The 20,862-nt window shown below is 37.0% G+C and overlaps 1 long non-coding RNA gene across 2 annotated transcripts; it reads left to right on the forward strand.

The window, feature by feature from the left end:
* Nucleotides 1–234: 234 nt before the first annotated feature.
* Nucleotides 235–19,786, forward strand: LOC135212648 (uncharacterized). Of its 2 annotated transcripts, none has more exons than XR_010313956.1 (3): nt 235–431; nt 13,651–13,904; nt 19,058–19,786. It is a non-coding gene; the product is annotated as an uncharacterized LOC135212648 (long non-coding RNA). The 2 variants fall into 2 exon arrangements; XR_010313957.1 differs by lacking the exon at nt 235–431 and adding an exon at nt 7,355–7,483.
* The last annotated feature ends 1,076 nt before the right edge of the window (nt 19,787–20,862 follow it).

The raw sequence follows: 20,862 nt of genomic DNA on the forward strand, positions 1-20,862 counted from the left end.
AAAGGATAGTTACTTTTGTCCTAACCCTTCGTATGGTTGTGGGTGAGGGGGGTTGTATTCATTATGAGGCTATTAGAACAATGTTAAGTTTTTAATGAATGTTGAAATGTTGATGGCCCGTAAGGAATTAAAAGATCACTGAAAGCATTGGCTAGTTGACAGGTATGTTAGGAGCAGTGGTTTACCAAAACACAATGAATGGCTATTAATTACGTGAATGTATTTTCAGATCAACGAATGATGCCAAGCAGTTCTGCTCAGAGATGGGGTGAGTGATATCCGGAGCTTTGCTAGAAGTGCGGCCAAAATTCCGCCGAAACGAGGAACTGATTTCGAAACCTCTTTGGCAGCTCTAACGCCCATATTACAAACTGGCAGGGATTGAAGTGGCACTAGGTTCATAATAAGGCCTTATACTCAGCAATGCGGTGGTGAGTATTCCCTTATTTTTATATAGATTCATGTCTTTTCATGTGAGGAAATTCCCATCCATTTGCGCAGTGCTCAGTCTAGATGGATATCCTGAACAGAGTAACTATGAAAAAAAAGTTTTACTCAACAAAGCAAAGCGAACTTGGCAAAACTTGGCAAAAAAAAAAAAGTTATTAAATCAACTGGACAGAGATGGAACAGAGTGAACAGATTTTCCGACAGTGGAAAAGCATTTCTGACCATTACGTAATTTCAGTCGGGATACAGACCCCGCGTTCCCATAGGATGGAAAGGTTAAGAGTTGTGACATTTACAGCAAAATCGTTTTACCTGCAGTAGAAAAGGATGTGGAGTTTTTTTTTTTTTCAAGAATTGACTATTGTAAAAACGTTATATAACTATCGTGATAGTTTATGTATTTCAAGTTTTAATTTTCATTTTCCTCGTGTTATTTTGTCCAGTTAAATAGTTACACGCACTACACTTATGTATGTATGTAAAATGTTTCCTGTTATATATGTGTGTGTGTATATATATATAATATATATATATAATATAGTATATATATATATATATATATATATATATTATAATATATATATATATATATAGATTTATTATATATATAGATCACTATATCATTTCTGTGTATATGTAATATGTATAAAATATAAATATAAATATATATAAATATGTATGTATATATATATGTATAATATATATATATTATATATATATATATATATTATATTATATAATATATATAATATAATAATATTTTTTTTTTTTTTTTTTTTTGTTTTTTACTTGTAATTTTTCAAAGTTCGGCAGCAAACACATTTTCTCTCTGGCCTCAGTAAACAGGTGAAATAGCTTTTAGGTTTGGGTGTACTTTATCATTATGCTTTTGAGAATCGTAGGTGAAATAGCTTTTAGGTTTGGGCGTACTTGTCATAATGCTTTTGAGAATCGTAGCTTAGTGGTAAAACCAACCGACAGAAAATGTCTCAACTCAGAAAGAATCGTAGGCTTTGGAGATTGATTATCAAAATTGAATTATTCATGTGGCTTAAAAAAATACTACGGTAAAACTCTTAAAGAGGAAGGAAATCCATACGGAATTTCAACATGAAGTTTAATAATGCATGGGAAATATTCAAATATGCTGTATTTCACCTTACCGTTTACGATATGGGAAGTTTTGAGTGAGGGACTTGCTGGCAGGCAATGTGTTAGATAAAAATGGATGACCTTGCATGAATAGTTACAAGGTAGTGTAAAGTTCGTAGGTAATTTTGGTTATAGGAAACGTTGAATCTTTGTTCCAAGTGTCTTGATATTGATTCGTTCAAGATTACGAAAACTCAATTCCTTGGAATCTAAGAGGCTTCATATTTGTATAAGATAAGGTTCTGTGGTTATTAAGATAACAATTGAATAGCGCGAGGAAAGGGTTTTAAGACTTTTTTTGTGTGAAAAATTAATTTTTTCTTAATTTTTCCCAACGCAATTCAATACTTCACACCACTTTCATTATTATCAATCGATAGCAATTTCTACATCTCTTGAAAGGTGGTGATGGGTCTTGGTTTTGCCACGAGTAATATAAAATTTTTAAATTTCTTGCCATCTTTATAACTACCGTTTCAGTAGAAGACTTACACACAACGATATTGCGTTTATTAAAGATATAATTCCATTATATAATTAATGAAACTGATGGGTATGATTTGTCTGTGACGTTCATATTCCCTGACAAATCTTGTGTGAAAATAGGAGAGAGAGAGAGAGCTAAGAGAGAGGAAGAGAAGAGCGAGAGAGAGAGAGAGAGGAGAGAGAGAGAGAGAGAGAGAGAGAGAGAGGATGGTCCTATGCTCGTTACAAATTCCAGACGATCAAAGGGATAACTATGCAAATCCTGCAAAATGTACATTCCATTACCTTTTGTCAACTTGGGGCTTAAAACTGTAATCATTGCAGATCAAGCGTATTACCCGCGGGCTTTTCGTAGATACTGTTGAAATGACTTTTCGCTGGAGTTTAACCTTTGTCGTATTTTTAATTCTAGTTTTTCACGTTTGTTCACCGTCTTCTTTTCTTGTAATCACCTAATCATTCCCGTGAGTGTGTTAAACTTGTAGAAGTTTGTATTTTGTATATACATGAGTTCGAAAAGCTATTTTCTCGTGAATATCTCTTACCAAATCTTGGTTTTTCGTGGATTATTCTGTAATATTTTGTTACTCATTTGTTAAGTCACATAACAATTATGGTTATGTCCAAGTCATTGAAGCCGAGATAAGAGGTTTGAGAAGTTTTTATAACATGGCAGTCTCTCTCTCTCTCTTGTTGCTTACTTTACTTAGGATAGGAATAGATATTCTTTAGTTATTCTTATGTTTGTAGAACCTTTGTCCAAGTCACATTTTCTTACAGCATTGTTCATTATATTTTCTAGTTCTTGCATTCAGTAAGATTTTGTACCAGGTTTGTGTGCTGTTTGTAAGGCGGTCAGTAGGTTTGCGCATAAATGTGTCGTTATATTTTCATAAAGGAATTTAGTATGTCGACTGCAAACTGGCGAACAATTTTGGTCTTAAATAAAAATCAGTGGGAATATTTCCAATACGAAGTCAAATATGTATTTAAATTCATAGGTTTTGCGGGCATCAGTATGTCATTTGTTACTTTTTCTGTGGTGCGCGAAAGAAATGGCATTAGATGTACCTATGCACTACCCGAGAAATTAGCGCTTTTTATACACGAAATATGATGTTTCAAGTTTTTATATTCCCCGAAATAGGGTAGTGTTTGCAATAATTTTAGCGTCATAATTTTATGAGCAGTAAGTCATTGTTTATATCGTACCAAAAAAAAAAAAAAAAAAAGCTATCTTTTATTTTCATAATTTTTTTTTAAACGAGTACGACCGACAGAACATTATTTCTGTCACCTAATTGGCCTAAACCATTTATACATTTTCGGGTTAAACTGGACCGTAGAAGACATTTTATAATCCAGAATAATGTCCAAGAGAGTAGGCTGAACATGTCGAAATTATTTGCAAGACAAATAGCCATAAATTTCAGATAATTGGATCAGCGAGTAAGGGCATTGCAGTTTTGCGAAATTTTCACCCAAATAAACGGTTGTATGGATAGACAAAGCAGTGGCTACATGATTTTATGCAGACTATTTGGCGTCTATGTTTGCAAAGAGGGTACAGAAATCGCATTTAGCCGCGTGCATGCAATCAGTTATGAATGTTGGAAGTTCGTTTAGAAATGGAAAATTTTCTCAGAACCCTGCATCATTCTTGATATTGAGAGAGAGAGAGAGAGAGAGAGAGAGAGAGAGAGAGAGAGAGAGAGAGAGAGAGAGAGAGAGACTTTTGTGGACGTAGAAAGGCGGAGATGACGGTCATGTTTTATTTTACGTGAGTTCTCGACGACAGGAAAAGAAATGAGAACCTTAACAAGGATTTTCTTAATCTGTTTGTTTCTTCTTCTTGTTCTTTGCCCCGGAGGCACTTCACACCTCTCTTTGTGTTCTGCTTCAAATTTCGTGCAGAAAAGCAGTGAAAACCCCGAGAGAAAATATACCACGCTCTTGTACAGGATTCCATGCAAGACTCGGGGAGAGAGAGAGAGAGAGAGAGAGAGAGAGAGAGAGAGAAGAGAGCAGAGACAGAGAGAGAGAGAGAGAGAGAGAGAGAGAGAGAGAGAGAGAATGTGTGTTTGTGTTGCTGAGGTGGTTAACATGATATAACATAGCAATTCCGTGTCAGAATCAAGTACGCTGCAAATAATTTGTTGAAGTGTTCATATATACTGAGAGAGCGAGAGACAGGCAGAATCATATATTGGTCAGCCATTTTATTTGCTGGAAATTAAGATTGGGGACATACAAGGTGATATTGATGATAAACGTAGAAATATTTTCTTTTGACCTTATTAAATAAATAAAAGTTTTGGAAACATTTTTTAAAAGTGTTTATTGGGAAGTTATATGAATTTAGAAAAGTGTTAAATTCTCCATTAAAAAAAATGTAATTACAGCCCGTACCAAGCAGATTGTTATTTTTTATGCTGTGGTTTTATTACTATAATCACTTATTTTGTCAATAAGTAAGCCATAAAGGATTCCAGAGATTTCTAGCCATAACAGAAAGGTATAGGCCAATAAATTTAGTTTTTTAAGGAATGTAAGTTAACCTTGGCTAGACTAACTTGATCTACGAAAATTCACCACGTTTGTGTTGTTTTTCGTGATAAAAACATTATCACAGACATGAGAAAAAAATATATAGTTTTCGTATTTTAATGTTATATCAGGTAAAGTTATGAATTTACGAAAATTCATCAGTTTGTGTCGTTTTTCGTAATAGTAAGGATGCAAACCATCACGACATAGGCTGACCTTATGTTTTAAAATACCATCAGAGCTGTGTTGTATTTTCCAATCGGAGAGAATGTAAACCTTGACAAGAAAAACATGATGTATGTGTAAATACATTGGATTTATTCCGTTGTATCCTTTGCGAATGTAAACCCAGGCTAGATTGACCAGATTTTTTGTTAAAATACGTTGGAATATGTTGGTTTTCGTTGCAGTTATAATGCAAATATTTGAACTTAATAATTTGATATACATTACAATAAAAAAAAATCTAATTTTTTTCTCCTCTATGAGAGAATGTTTTTATTAACATCGAGACTGTAAACTTGGGATCGCAGTAACCTCAGATATTTGTTCGTCTCAGCAGTCAAAATGTAAAACTTAACCAAAGTAATCTCACTTAGGCAAAATAAGTAAAATAGTTTGTATATATATATATATATATATATATATATATATATATATATATATATATATATATATATATATATATATTTATAATTCGGACCGAAAAAGGGCAGGAGATGCCGGAAATGGGAGGTCACGATTCCATTACCATTTGGGCTAATCGCAGGTTCCATGGCATTCATTTACATGCACAACGAATGCAAAAAAATGCATTTAATTATTCGTGTAAATTCGGTATATACAGCTGCAGTTCCATCAGTAAGAGTATTGTGTTTGTATTTATTTAGAAATCTAGTTTTCACTTTGAGGAGAGAGAGAGAGAGAGAGAGAGAGAGAGAGAGAGAGAGAGAGAGAGAGAGAGAGAGAGAGAGAGAATTCTGATTCTTTTGAGACTTAAGGAACAAATTAGTATAGGTAGACAGACGTCATAACCTGGAATGTTTTTGGTACACTAAATCTCGGCGTTATTTCTTCAGCTTTGTGCCAGATTCTAGCCAGGGATCAGTCGGCCGGTTGATACTGGCTTGTAACTGCTTGGTCACTGTCATAAAATAACCCAAGATTCAGTCAGCCAAAAGCACGCTTTTCTTTAGAACGCATGCTTGTATGGTGCTTTTACGTTGCATGGAACCAGTGGTTATTCAGCAACGGGACCAACGGCTTTACGTGACTTCCGAACCACTTCTATCACCAGAAATACACATCTCTCGCTCCTCAGTGGAATGGCCGAGAATCAAACCCGCGACCACCGAGGTGGGACGCTAATACCATACCAACCACGCCGCTGAGGCTCCAGAAGAATCTGGTGGATATTCCCCCCGATATTTGCACGGATTTTACTCGTCCTCCATCTATTCGAGAAATAAGTTTACATAAGACTACTCTCTCTCTCTCTCTCTCTCTCTTAAGTGAAATTTGAAAACTTCCTCATATTTCAGTTAGCCAAATCCTGAAGAAACGCAAATATCATCACTTGAAAAGTACACGAACAGTCACTTTTGTGGATGGGGTTGGGCTGTCTTTGATATGTACCTATCAGTCTCGTTACTGTGGAAAATGCCAACAAAGAGATAGTCAGAAAAAAAAGCCAATTCTCTATGTAAGGCGTAGAACAATCAGACATGGAGCTTTGTGGATATACTGTACTCTTATGAAATGCTTTTACTTTTATTAAAAGGGAATCCCTTTTGCGTCCATATCTAGTCTTGGAAAGAATGACATTAGGCCTATGTCGCAAAGGACAGATTGTGTACATGCGTGATAGGGTAGGGTAGACCAAAAAATAAAATCCATATAAATTTATGGTGGAGTGTAGATGTGACTTGTCTGGTCATCCCGTTCTGTGCATCGTATATGTATGATACACAAGGCCTATTCATTTGAGGAGAAATGTTTGCAGATTATTTCCTTTTGGAAGTGTGTTTTTCTTTATAATTGAGGTCTTTCATACAACAGATTAACCAAGACAACTACCACCTCGTTCGATAAGTGTTCCATAAAGCTTGTCATCTCGCTATGTCTCTGAAAATTGTACACACAACCGATTTTTTTTTCTATTTTTTTTTTTTGTGATATCGTTCAAGACAGCTTACCCACGTACCTATTCCCTCTGAAATTAAATATTTTATATATTGAAATGAATATATCATACAGCTGAATTTTCTCTCCAGCTCACAGTAGGCAAATGCACAAGACTGTGCCCACCTTCTCTTCTGAAAATCAATATTGCATCTAGTTTGCCACCTACTCTCAAACCTGGAAACTTTAACGAGATGCTACAAAGCTCAGTCGTTAACTTATTAAACACTTTTGCTAAAAGTAGGTTGAGAACTCTGAAATGTGTTTTTCCCTTTACACGTTTTCGTGCCTTTCATTGAGATATTTGAAAGACTCACTAGTACTAAAGTTGTTGACGCCATTATCATCGCAATAGTGGTCTTCAGGTAATTTTGTAAGGCAAAAAATACCACAGACTCAAGCAGTAGATTTATAGTTAATAGTTGACATATCAGGGAAAAGGTAGTCTCACAGCTTTTTGAAACGACGGACTAGGCTTGTCTGTACAGTGTCATGTCCATTCAGTGAGTAGTTTAGCGTCCCTGAATGAATGAAATAAGAAATATGTTTTCATCTTCTTCAAGTCAACATTTCAAAAGCCACATTTCCAGCAGAGATTGGAGAGGAGCGGGAGTGGGAAAAAAACCGTCTTGATTGGATACGGAGACCGAATATAAAGTAAGACTTGGTAAGGAGTGATGGCAGTGGATTTGCTTTTAGCTATATTACTAGACGTTAGAAAATATATAACTCCCGTCTTATGGATATTGCTAAAATCCATTAAAAAGACGAGGTTTTCTTTACATGAAAAATGAAATCCTTAGGTAACATCCATACTCTATTTTATTTTTATCTGTGTGTATATATATATATATATATATATATATATAGATATATATATATATATATATATATATATATATATATATGTATATAGACTATTGTTTTCTTAAGTTTTCTAGTTTAGACAAGATGCTTTAATTGGGAAATGGAAGCAGATGAGACTTGAAACAGTTAGATGAATAATGTTCTGTATATAAGATTTTAACTGTTGACAAAAATTTGTTTTTTTGTATAATTGTTTTTTTCCATATTTTCATACATTTTGTTATGGTGATGCCAAACCCAGTTGATTTATTTATTCAGGGTATAAAATTCTGCTTTCATGTGAAATCAAAATTGCATCAGTATTCAGTAGTGGATTTGTCAATATAATTAGCTTTTGGAACGCTTGTATTGCAATTTTGAAACAAAACTCATAATAGTAATTTTTAATTCTTGAATTTTTTTTCAATTTTTGTGTGGTTAAACTTCACCACTTTGATTTAGTTTGGATGGGTTTTCAAAATATACTTGACCTTAATAACACCTCTAATGGGGGTTTGTGAAGGGCTGTTACGGCCTCTGTTAGAGGGGTCCGCTTCAGGTTCGATATGAAATAAATAAAAAAAATATTTCAACATCAACAGTTGAAACTGGGGATACGAATATAGAAAGAAACACTAACACAACACAGGTTTATTTACAAGCTTACTAACATAGGTAAATGCAGAATGGTATCTCCTATTTACATAAAAAGATAGAATCTTACACTGAATGAACTGGGGGAACAGTGAGGCAATTCAAATACTTGATAGTCAATTTGGCAATTCGAAGCGATGGCTGCACAAAAGAAACAGAAAATAGTCTACTTGTAAGGCAGGAACTCCCCAAAACCTCTAGCAGGACCTTTTCTTCTCTGAAGTCTGCTCAACATCGAGATAACACAGTCGTCCACTCCTGAAGACGACTAGACCAGTATCCAACCAACTCTCAAGCAACTTTTCTTCTGATCCTTCGTCGGTCCCTTTCTCTCTTATCTCTCACGGATGATCTCTGCTGCTGCTGATCTCTCACCGATAATCTGATCTGTGGCTCTTACTGAGGCTATCTCTGTGTGACTAACTGGTGATCTCTCTTTTACGATCTCTGCGGCTGCTGGTACGACCGTCGTATTTATACGGCACTCTGGGGGCGGAGCCTACGGCAAACGTCACAGGCTCCCGAGATTAATAGCAATTCTTAGATGAATCTAGACGAGGTATTGCATCAGAAATGGCGGCGTTTCTCACGTCACGACGGCGCCTGACGAGTTCCACAACACTCCTGCTGATTCTAGAACCATCATGATAACAGGCACCTCCAACACAATGCGCTAACACCTCCTTGCTGCCGAACTTCTCGAAAATGTGTTCTCCTTTCCTTTATCTTTCTTTGCTAGGAAGCAATTACCATCACACGCCCCCCCAAAAGAGAAAAAAAATGAAATAAACTGATTTTAGTTTTTTCTAAAGAGGAACAAGAATTAAACAGCAGGGAACAATTCTGCATAAAGCCTTAATTAATTCAGTCAAACACGCACGCTTCTCCACACACACTCACTTGTGCGATAACAGAAAACGGTTATTAGGCTACTCATTCTGAGAAATCTCTAGAGAGGCTATCAGCTAATACATCATCCTTCTCTCTTACTTTTTCCATTTTCTGAACTCTGATTAAAACTTATAAATACTAAAACACCTCTTGTGTTTTTCTCAAAACTAATTTCTCTTTCGGGGACACAATTACCAAGGGCACGGGCGGTGGCCAAGGTACAGGGCGTTCTTTATAATTCTGAAGCAAATTTACAATCATTGCCTTTGCTCTACTCTTACCCACATTAATTCTATGATATATATTTCCCCTCTCCTCTAACACTAAAAAGGACCTTCGAACTTATAAAGTAAAAAGGGACTTTGTCTCGAGACTAGTACTAAAACTTTATCTCTTACATACAAACTTCTCTCATTTGCTCTAAGATCATGTTTTCCTTCAGTTCCCCCTTGACTTCCATTCGGGCTTCCGTTCTCCTCTGCTAGCTGGCAACCAACTCTTAAATTTTTTTTATAATACTCAAGATTAGTTATGCAATCATCTCTAGCCTTACTTCTAGGCAAAGGTTTGAACATATTTATAAATACATTCTCAAAAGATTCGCCTACTGAAAGAATATTACACAACGGAGCTCTGGGGATTACTTGATTCGGTTTCCCGGCAATTTGATATTCATGACAGCTTAAAACATACCTCTTTACATCATTTTTCATTTTAGGCCAAAAGTTCGCCCTACTAATACACTTGAAAGTTTTATTTACTCCCAAATGTCCTTGCTCATCATGTGCTAACTTCAAAACTAGTTCACGAAACTTCCTAGGAACTACTAATTTTTCTTCGATTCCCCCTTCACTACCTGACTTAGGACGAACATTACACGAAACTTCATCCTTTACACAAAAAGTTTCCTTACACACATCATCGAGATCATCATCCAGCTCACATTAAAAAATTCGGGTTAGTGTCTCATCCTCTCTCTGCAACTTGACCAGCTCATCCTTATCCAAAACGTTAGAGCCTAATTCATCACTGTAACTAGTACTAGGTACCGGTATATTTACTACGCTACTTTCGAGAGCTACACCTTCCGTTTGGCTATCACTATCAACATCGATAGAGTCCGGTCTCTCAGCCACACTCATGCCAAGATCAACCTCGCCACCTCTATCACACTCGTTCGAATCCACGAACTTACTCACGTTCGAATTCACGAACTTACTCATGTTTGAATCCACGAACTCACTCTCGTTCGAATCCACGAATAAATTGTGACCATAGTGCATGTCTGTATCTAAACCCGACCTAGTTACTACCATTTCAGTCACTGGAATATCCCTTACAACAGGATTCACATTCTTGGATAAAGCTAGGTCATTACCGACAATAATGTCAACGCCTTCAACAGGCAAACTGTCCACAACCGCAAGTTTCACTTCTCCTGACACTACCTGACTTTCTAAATTCAACTTCAACAAAGGACAAAGAACACAAGTGTTAGGAAATCCACCTAACATGACTTTCTCTTCCATATTGATTTCTGCCCTGTTTGGCACACACTCCCTCCTAATCAGTGAGACAGCAGCTCCTGTGTCTCGAAGCAAGACTACTTCTCTCGAATCTACTCCTCCAAGAGAGGAAACTACGCCTTCTGACAGAAATTCACCTAAAATTTTCCTAATTTCTCTCATCACATCATTCCTACTTGATGAAAGGTTAACTAGTGATACTGGTTTCTTACTGTCCTTCCTTTCTACTGCACAATTTCTCGCTAAATGCCCTTTCCCATTACATCGGAAACAAGTTAATTCTGAGCCACTAGATGCCATTTTACTCTTACAAACCTTAGACGTATGACCAGGTTTTCCGCATGTATAACAGGAATAGTCACTTTTACTCGCATTGCTATTACTAGGACGGAAACCTTTACTGTTTTGTACGCTACCAGATGAAGGATCATTTCGTTTCTTACTAACACTCAAATTATGAGTTAGACTATATTCGTCAGCTAGCCTAGTTGCTCCGGCAAAAGATACTTCTCGCCTATCCTCTATATAAAGTTTAATCTCAGGGGATACGTTATCTTTGAAGTTTTCTAACACCACTAAGTTCTTCAAACTATCAAAATCCTCAACCTTAGTGTAAGTTAACCAATCAAAAAACAGCCTACCGTATATTTCGGCATATAAGTCTACCCTTTAGCCCCAATAAATCATGCCAAAATTAGGGGGTCGACTTATCTAACGGGTAACAAAAAGTTAATCTTTATTATTTTGGCATATCGGTACAGAAATCCAGGTTTTACAGTTGGCTAATAACAATGACAGCCTTGTTGAGGTAACTATGTATGTAAATACCATATTTGTTAATATACCGAGTATATTACCTGTATTTCTTATGGTAAGTAGAGCAACATATGTACCGTAATAACATTCAGGTTATTTTATATGATACGTTTTACCCTGCTGCTTATTTTGAGCGTACGGTTGGCCTCACATTTTATAGGTCGACTAATATACCCGATATTAGTTAAAATCATAAAAATTTACTCAGAATTGGGGGGTCGACTTATCTTCCGGTCGACTTATATGCCGAAATATACGGTATCTAACTTCTTACCGTATTCTACATACGTAATATTTTCATCCTTTCTCAAATTTCTAAATTTCTTACGGTATGTCTCTGGTACTAGCCTATACGCGCTAAGAACAGTTTCTTTCATGATATCGTAGTTATCACATTCCTCCTTAGACACGCAACTATACACAGTAAGTGCCCTACCACTCAAGACTGACTGCAAATATAAAGTACACGTTTCTTTAGGAGAACCTACTCTTTCCATTAACTTCTCAAAACACATGAAATATGTTGTAACATCTTCCTCATCAAACTTTGGTACTAATTTCAACACTGCACTCATACCTAACCTATCAGCTTCGTTTTCGTTCTCGCCTGTCCGACTGTTACGAGTACTTTCTCTTAACCGAGCAATTTCCAACTCATGCATACGCTCTTTCTCTCTCTCTTCCTGCTGCATTACCAACATTTCTCTCTCTTGCTGCATTTTCATTACTTCTCTCTCTTTCTCTTGCTGCATTTTTATTACTTCTCTCTAAGCCACTCTTTCATCTCTCTCATACTTCTCTCTTCTTTCTTCTCAACATGTTCACGGAGATCGTTCCCTTCAAGACCTAGGAGCTTGCTTGACTTATTCTGGCTCTTTCTATATTTTCCCTGTTTCAAACTGTTAAAGTGTTGATAGCCTAAGCAAGGTCGCCACAATGTTACGGCCTCTGTTAGAGAGGTCCGCTTCAGGTTCGATATGAAATAAATAAAAAAAATATTTCAACACCACCAGTTGAAACTGGGGATACGAATATAGAAAGAAACACTAACACAACAAAGGTTTATTTACAAGCTTAATAACATAGGTAAATGCAGAATGGTATCTCCTATTTACATAAAAAGATAGAATCTTACACTGCATGAACTGGGGGAACAGTGAGGCAATTCAAATACTTGCTAGTCAATTTGGCAATTCGAAGCGATGGCTTCACAAAAGGAAAACGTTGATTGCAGACGTCCTCTTGACTCCATATTGCAAAAAATAGTCTACTTGTAAGGCAGGAACTCCCCAAAACCTCTAGCAGGACCTTTTCTTCTCTGAAGTCTGCTCAACATCGAGATAACACGGTCGTCCACTCCTGAAGACAACTAGACCAGTATCCAACCAACTCTCGAGCAACTTGTCTTCTGATCCTTCGTCGGTCCCTTTCTCTCTTATCTCTCACGGATGATCTCTGCTGCTGCTGATCTCTCACCAATAATCTGATCTGTGGCTCTTACTGAGGATATCTATGTGTGACTAACTGGTGATCTCTCTTTTACGATCTCTGCGGCTGCTGGTACGACCGTCGTATTTATACGGCACTCTGGGGGCGGAGCCTTCAGCGAACGTCACAGGCTCCCGAGATTACTAGAACTTCTTAGATGAATCTAGACGAGGTATTGCATCAGAAATCGCGGCGTTTCTCACGTCACGACGGCGCCTGACGAGTTCCACAACACTCCTGCTGATTCTAGAACCATCATGATAACAGGCACCTCCATCACAATGCGCTAACGCCTCCTTGTTGCCGAACTTCTCGAAAATGCGTTCTCCTTTCCTTTACCTTTCTTTGCTAGGAAGCAATTACCATCACAAGGGCTGAATATGGTGATTTTATTAGATTTATTAAAGGCATGTTTATGTTAAATTATATATCCAGCATTGGTTTAAATATTTGTTTTGATCTTCGTCATCTTGCACATTGCATTCGATCACACACGTGCTGGGAAATGTTACTGGTAGTGGACGTAGGGTTACAGAATTCAAATTATCCTTAATATATAGATTCTTTAAACATATGTTAATGAACTTTCATGTCAAGTATTATTTTTTTGCAGGATGTTCATGCATGTAAGTTGGTCAAACGTATCAGCAGCAGTTTGGAGCAAAGACTACAGCAGTATTTGGGAGAACATCTTACTTCAGCACAACAGGGAGAACATCTTACTTCAGCATAACAACCACAAAGAAAAAAAATGAAATAAAAAGGTATTGAAGACGAGAGCATTCATAGCAACCACATCACCAAGCCCCACAACGCCCATAGATATGGATAAAAAACACTGTTGCCTCTTTATCTCTGCTGCCCTAGGTAAAGAAATATTTAATTTGTTTATAAATGGCAAGATGGCTCATGTAGTGACCAAATCTTTAATATTACTTGCAGGTGGTCACCCAGTGAATGTTATTACCAAGTTTGATGGGTCTTTTCATTCATTCTCAAAGTCTAAAGGGCACACATGTTAAAACCCTTATAACCACCAGTTTCATTGTGAATCGGCTTTTTATTGCTAGCTACTTTTAAGAGAATTAGCTTTTAAGAGAATTATACTTTTCCTATGATACCCATTCATGTAATTTCAGCTAAAAAAATGAATCACTACATCAGTTTTTTAAAACCCTCTCATGACTTAGTAACTACTTGGTTTCCTTAGCCTTTAATGTTTTAGAGTTTTAAGTATAATTGATTTTAACGTACAATATTCGTGCTTCTCGAAACTACTTTCTTAGCATAATGTTCACATGGTTATTCTTACTCTAAGGAATGTCAATAAAATGCGATTTTCGAGGATACTAAAATTTACTGTTTCTTGAACAGTTTACTCATAGATTGATCTCAGATTTTATTCACATTAATACATACATTGATAGATATTCAACCTGGCTATCTTTTAAGGCCAGTTTTAGAAAGTAATCTCTCTTGTGGCTACTGGTACAATTCAAAGTACTTTATATACATAATAATGACTGAACCCAATCAAACTATTTTTGTTGCTAGAGCAATTTTAAGTAATTGCATGCCTGTTGTTACTCAGCTTCCTGAGGAGCTTGGAGACTACACAGTCTGTTGAGCAGCCACCTTAGCTACCATGAAGAGGGTCGAATGATCAAGGACTTGCAAACCCTGTGCACTAGAGCTGAAGCTAATCCGAGAATAGCAGCTGGAAGGGAACCCGTAAACTGGCAAGACCAACTTTACCAAACAGTCGACGGTCGGGGACTGCAGGACACCCCCTGCGGCCCAAAGATTAAATGGATAGACTCCGGAACCAGACTAATGCGGGGCGGAAGTTATATTAACACCATCGAGATGAGGCTTAGCATTTTAAAAACTCCAGCACGCTTAGCCAGAGGAAGAGACACTAGTTCCCGATGTGATCTGGGGTGCCCATTCCCTGGCACCCTACATCATATTCTTCAAGTGTGCCCAGCCATGGAGAATCAAGCATCATGACAAAATTAAGGAGCATATACGGAAGAAACTCATTGAACACAGCTTCAGCACCATCAATGAGCCGCAAGTAACGACACCAGATCTCCTGGTGTGGAATGAAGAGAGGTCAGCCATACTGGACATACAGGTGACGGCTGATGCTAATGTTAACACCATGGAACTATTTCATCAAGAAAAAGTTAAATACAACAAGCCTGCTATCAGGAACTATGCAGCAACCCTAACTGGAAACAAACCGATGATTGAAGCTGTAACAGTTAACTAGAGAGGAATAAGATCGTGGAGTACTTTCCAAGTGTGTCGAGGGCTGGGCCTTGGTACAAATGATCTTGAAATTATAAGGACCCTGAACAACGGGTGCACTACTTACAGTAATTATATGGGCATATTGGGGGGTGGGGACGTAATCTAGGGTGCCCGGGGGGTTGGCCCAGACGACGTTCCCGACTGGCTACCTCGTAATGAACATCTTAGCCACGTCGGTGGAGATACCTTCATCAAGACAGAGAGGCAACACCTGGAAGGTATGTCAATGCTGCATTCACCAGCCTTAAACTAGCCACAAGAGCGTCTAAGCAATGGAAAGACCTAGTAAGTAATGTATGGTGGGAACTCTGCGGTCCGAGAAAAAAAAAATTGTATGGCACCACCAGACACCTATCTCCATTTCCTGTGAAACAGGAATGTTTCTACTAAATGATTACGAACAGACTTACAATGCCCATGGTTTTTTTTTGAAGCTCTGGCACGAATTAGATGGCTGTCTTCTTTGCATGCAGAACTCTTTGTCGACTTGATATCAGTTCACAAAGCCAGGAAGGGTACACCACCATCTTGTGCCTGCCAGAATTACAGAGACACCATATATGAACAAGAGGAAACTCCAGCCTTCTGATTGCCAGACAAGATAAGAGATGGTTGTTCAACATGTCTGCAGGCTACAGCAATGCTAAGGCTAGCAGAAAAAGCATTGAGGGTGCAAGATCTATTAAACGCTGAAGTTCATGAGGTGGGCAAAATTGTTCAAAGTTCCTGTGAGCACAAACAACTCTTAAGAAGGGAAGGTTCAGGTTCTTCAGTCAGAAGATTGACTCTTGGCACATTATAATGCAGGGGCAGAGGAGCTTGTCTTAAAGGAAAAGGATTAAATGTGATCTGCTACAGAAAACGGTAGAGAGAAACCTCAACATCACTAATCAGAACAAATTGAAGCAATGGTGAATCTCTGGGAACCTAGACTAGTTAGCAGATCAAGATGTCACTTAGTTTGAGGTCAATAAGTTACTACCAGGGTTATCTAATCCATGGAATAACAAATGCTTTGTTGGTCAGTTGACATATTAGATTGAAAGGAGGAAAGATGTCCGGATTGTCATTCTCACTCTGCTTCACCCTCTTGTCTCCCAACAGAAAGTGCCTGGAGAGTAGACTGGCAATGGGATTGTTGTCTGAGAGTCAGTGGTCCTTGAAAAGTAATCTGTAACGACTGTAAGATACTTTATTCCTGTTCATGGTACCTAGAGAAGGGAACAGCTGACTTTGGCATCCCCCTCAAGCCAGAGCTGGAGGGGGATGCTGGAAAAGATAGAAAGGCTTCTTGTCTCAGTTTCAGGGCCTGTGCTCTCCAATACCCGATGTAGAAGGCATGGCTGCATAGTGGATCAAGATGTCCTGGCTATTGGAATAACCTTCAGTGATATAGAAGTCACAGCTGTGTGGAACAAGACATATAGCAACTGACCATAGCTCCATGGAATTAATACAGGGGAGGTCGTTTGTTGTCAACAGATTGTTTAAACATTATAACAGAGTGTAGTCTGTGAATCTTCTAGCTTGTAACACTTCCTCTGCTGTGTCAGCAGCAGAGAATGTAAGCGTATATCTTTTGAATACTAGCATGGAACCTCTTGATCTGTAGATCTGACTGTTAACTTCCTACACAATTGGCAAGCACCACCCACAGCAGCTATACATGAATGCTCATGTGAGCTATTGTGCCTGAGCACATTGACAGTCTGCTGAACCAGGAACACCATGAAATTATGGTTATGATCATGTAAATACTTACCACTTTACTTGGGTAAAGTAATGTGGCAGCCTTTTGCTTGTGACTGCCTGAGAGTCTGCACAATCATGCACATACAGATCACCAACATGCCCTGCAGTGCTGTAATGCAGTGACCTTTCAGAATAAACCTGTCTGCATATGTGCAATACAACACAAGGATCATGTAATGCTGGCTCTTCACTGCATACAGCAGTATAAACAAAGTATGAATAGGAAGGTACTCCAACCCTCCAAAGAAAGGCACGCACTCGAATTCCAACAGGATTTATTGTAAGACTTGATTTACAAAGCAGGAACAGCAGCTTAGGATGGTTGCTTATACAGTAGTACAGTCTGAGAAATGTCTGCCAGTACTCCTCGAAGCCATCTATAAATAAACTGCCAATATGCCTGGAGAGAGTTTGGCATGCACACCAGGAATGGTATTGTCTGAAAGCAATGGCTCGTCACCTACCTTCAAGGGCATATCCCTCTCGGTGAGCTGGTGGAGAATGAGCAGAAGGGAAGGATTAAGATATAGGGCAGTCCAGGCAGGAGAAGCCAAAAAAAAGTTCAGAGGGATCAAAGGCTTAGTAATCCCCTTCGAAGAGGTTGACAAACACCTTTTGGCCCTCTTCCACTGTTGCCAAGTTTCTCCACTATATAGGAGACCAGTCAGCAAACTCCTTACAAGACCTAACTGCAAAACAATGACACTGGTTATATTACAACACTGTTTATATTAACAGTAAGGACGGTGTAAAACCACAGAACATCTTTCATTGTTACTCGTTAAAATCCATGCTTAACAAACACATGAAAATGCCATACACTGTGTAAAAATGATGAAAGAAGTTTCACCTTGATGGGTCAGTCAGAGCATTTTAACTTGTCTCAACTACATCTAGAGATAAAAGTGCTAGCCTACGTTAGGCAAGTGAGGATTCCTCACTCACCCACCTACCTCTAACTACGGTACCTTCTAATCAGTCAGAGCGTGTTAAGTTAACTCAACCACATCCAAAGAAATAAGTGCTGGCTTACTTATGCAAGTGGGGATTCCCCACTCACTCGCCTACCTCAAATTAACTACCTTGTAATCACATTTCAATGACTGTTTCCCGCTCATACTGAGTGATTACTCTTTATTTTTGTAGTAACAGAAGTCAAAATGTGATTATTACTATTAGCTAAAATCTCTTAATTTGCATAGAACACAAAATTAATTTGTCTTCAGGACTCTGGAATTACATAAAATTACTTCTTTATGTATTAGAAATGCTACAGTAAAGAATTTTATGAAGCCTGCACAACTTAACTTGTTCATAAAATTTAAATTTTATTTTGTGGTAAGGCCCTGAATTTATAAAACAGTAAATTTGAATGCATCTCCCTAGTTTTTACAAGCCTGAAGTATTCCCTTCATTATGTCATTAAAGCTAAATTTTTAAAAAAGGCATATTTAAAAAAAGGCCATGAAAAATGTAATTTGGAGGGAGGAGAGTAAACCAAATAAGAACTAACAAAACAAGGAGAATGCTATGTTTTGTATATATTTCCTAAAGCCCAGCAGTAACAAAAATTAAGATCTTTCATCATAACAGAAATTCTGATATTGTTCTCAACTGTAACCCTATGAATTTACAACAATTAAAATTGACTTGAGTGTATAAAATACCTTAGAGAACTTTAATAAGACATATTACAAGAAAAGTGAGAGGGGATTTGATGTGAGGTTTGCAGAACATAAACAAGTTTACTGACTAGACTGGACCAATTTAAATTTCAAAAACTGATGAAGGAACTACAATGAAAATTGGGAACTACAGAAGGCTGAAGTATTTACTTAAGACAGCTTTGATTTTTACTGAAGGCAGAAATTTTTACTTAAGACAGCTTTGATTTTTAAGAATCTCAGCTTCAAGAACACTAATTGAATGTCATTTTTTTTTCTTTCATTCAGGTAGTACAGGAAGTCACAACCTATCAAGATGAAGCAAAATTGCCTGTTGGAAAAAATATTACCAAAGAGGAAATACATCCCAGGATTGCTCCTGCTAACATCCTGTTAAGCAATTGTTATTCTACATTCCATGCTGTTAGCATTTTGGAAAAACGTAATAGCTAAAGCAGACAGACAAGGAAGTTGTGAAGGCTTTCAAAAGTTCACCACATTTTCCAATTTCTAACACATTACTTCATTAACAAGACCGGAATTTTACTCCATTATTATCCTTATTAGGTAATTGAACCAGATCAACTGGCTTAATTACCTAATCATAAAATTTGGCTTAATTTCATTCAAAACATTATAGGTCTGAGAACACTGAATAAACTCAATATGAAAAAACATTTTTCTTTAGTTGATTTGTGTCTAAACATGATATCTACTATTAGTGAACATTTTTCTTTAGCTGATTTGTTGAAACATGTTAAAAGAATGTTCGCTAATAGTAGATATCATGTCTTCAACAATTTAAATTCATGCCTAACACACAAAACATTTATGAAGAATGTCTCAATTGTTAATATTTATTATTCAAATCTGCCATCTATAAAAGATGATAAGCTTTACAAACACTACAAAATTACTAACTAGAATGGCAACATATGACCTGATTGCAACACTGGTTTCTACTTTATCAGCATCTTCATTTGCGTTAATGCCAACACAAGAAGGGATCTAACATATTTTAGCATTTACACCATTTTTATATAATCATGCAATGAAGGCTAACTTTTTTGTACATAAGAATTTTAGGACATAGTTCTATGCTGACCTCTTTTGCATTAAGTTCTCCTGTGTTTTATTTGATGATTTGGAGCCACCAGTTTAAATTGCATATGATGAACATCTGCCTTTACATATATGTTCTACTGCATGATTTCTGATATTCAGATCAGTAGATGTATGCAAATTGGTAAAACATTCCCGTTACACATTTAAGCTGCTGGTTTGGGAATTTGTAACCAAGGCCCTGTCTGCTATAAAACACACAAAAATGTCTGACTGCTTTAACTTAAATGTACGCAAATGTAACTATTTCTATTCAATAATCAAAAGCTGTTGTTTTACACTGAATGTCCTCAATACATTATCTATACAAAGAAATCTAAGCCGATCAAAATAATTGTTTATAGTACAAAGTTTCATATGTTAAGAGTAATGATAGCCTAATTCTTCTTACTACTGATCAAATAAATTATACAACATACTGATTACTTTTAAGTACAGGCCAGGCAAAATTATTAGAACTAATGAGAAAAACAGAAATGATCAAAGTGGTCAACATGCATTGAGTTTCTACATAGAACTGTGTAAGTGGCTGTACCATTAATGCAAGATGAATGGTGCAGCATCTACTGGAAATACTGTATGTACAATAAATATACGTAGTACAGGTAAAAGAATTGAAAACCTGAAGCACATTTAAAGGTAAATATGCTAAAATACTATATAAGACATTAGTGCCCATTCCCATTTACTCTCAAGATTAAAAATTCATATGTTGATGTGGAACTGCAAGGTGCAATCAACACATTTAAATTAAAAAGATAATGGTTATCTGTAACAGGATTTACAGCTTAAAATGATAAAAACTGAATATATTACTAGAAAAACTTCACACCTTTCATGTTTTTAATATTAAAAAAAGAAAAAAAATTCAAATTTAAGGAGATACAATTCTCAAATCAAATTAATTCCCGAGATACAATGTGCTACCTGAACACTACCTTGCGGGACTCCAATTTCCAGTTTGTACGTAT

The sequence above is a fragment of the Macrobrachium nipponense genome, chromosome 19 (genome assembly GCF_015104395.2).
Source record: "Macrobrachium nipponense isolate FS-2020 chromosome 19, ASM1510439v2, whole genome shotgun sequence".
Classification (NCBI taxonomy): domain Eukaryota; kingdom Metazoa; phylum Arthropoda; class Malacostraca; order Decapoda; family Palaemonidae; genus Macrobrachium; species Macrobrachium nipponense.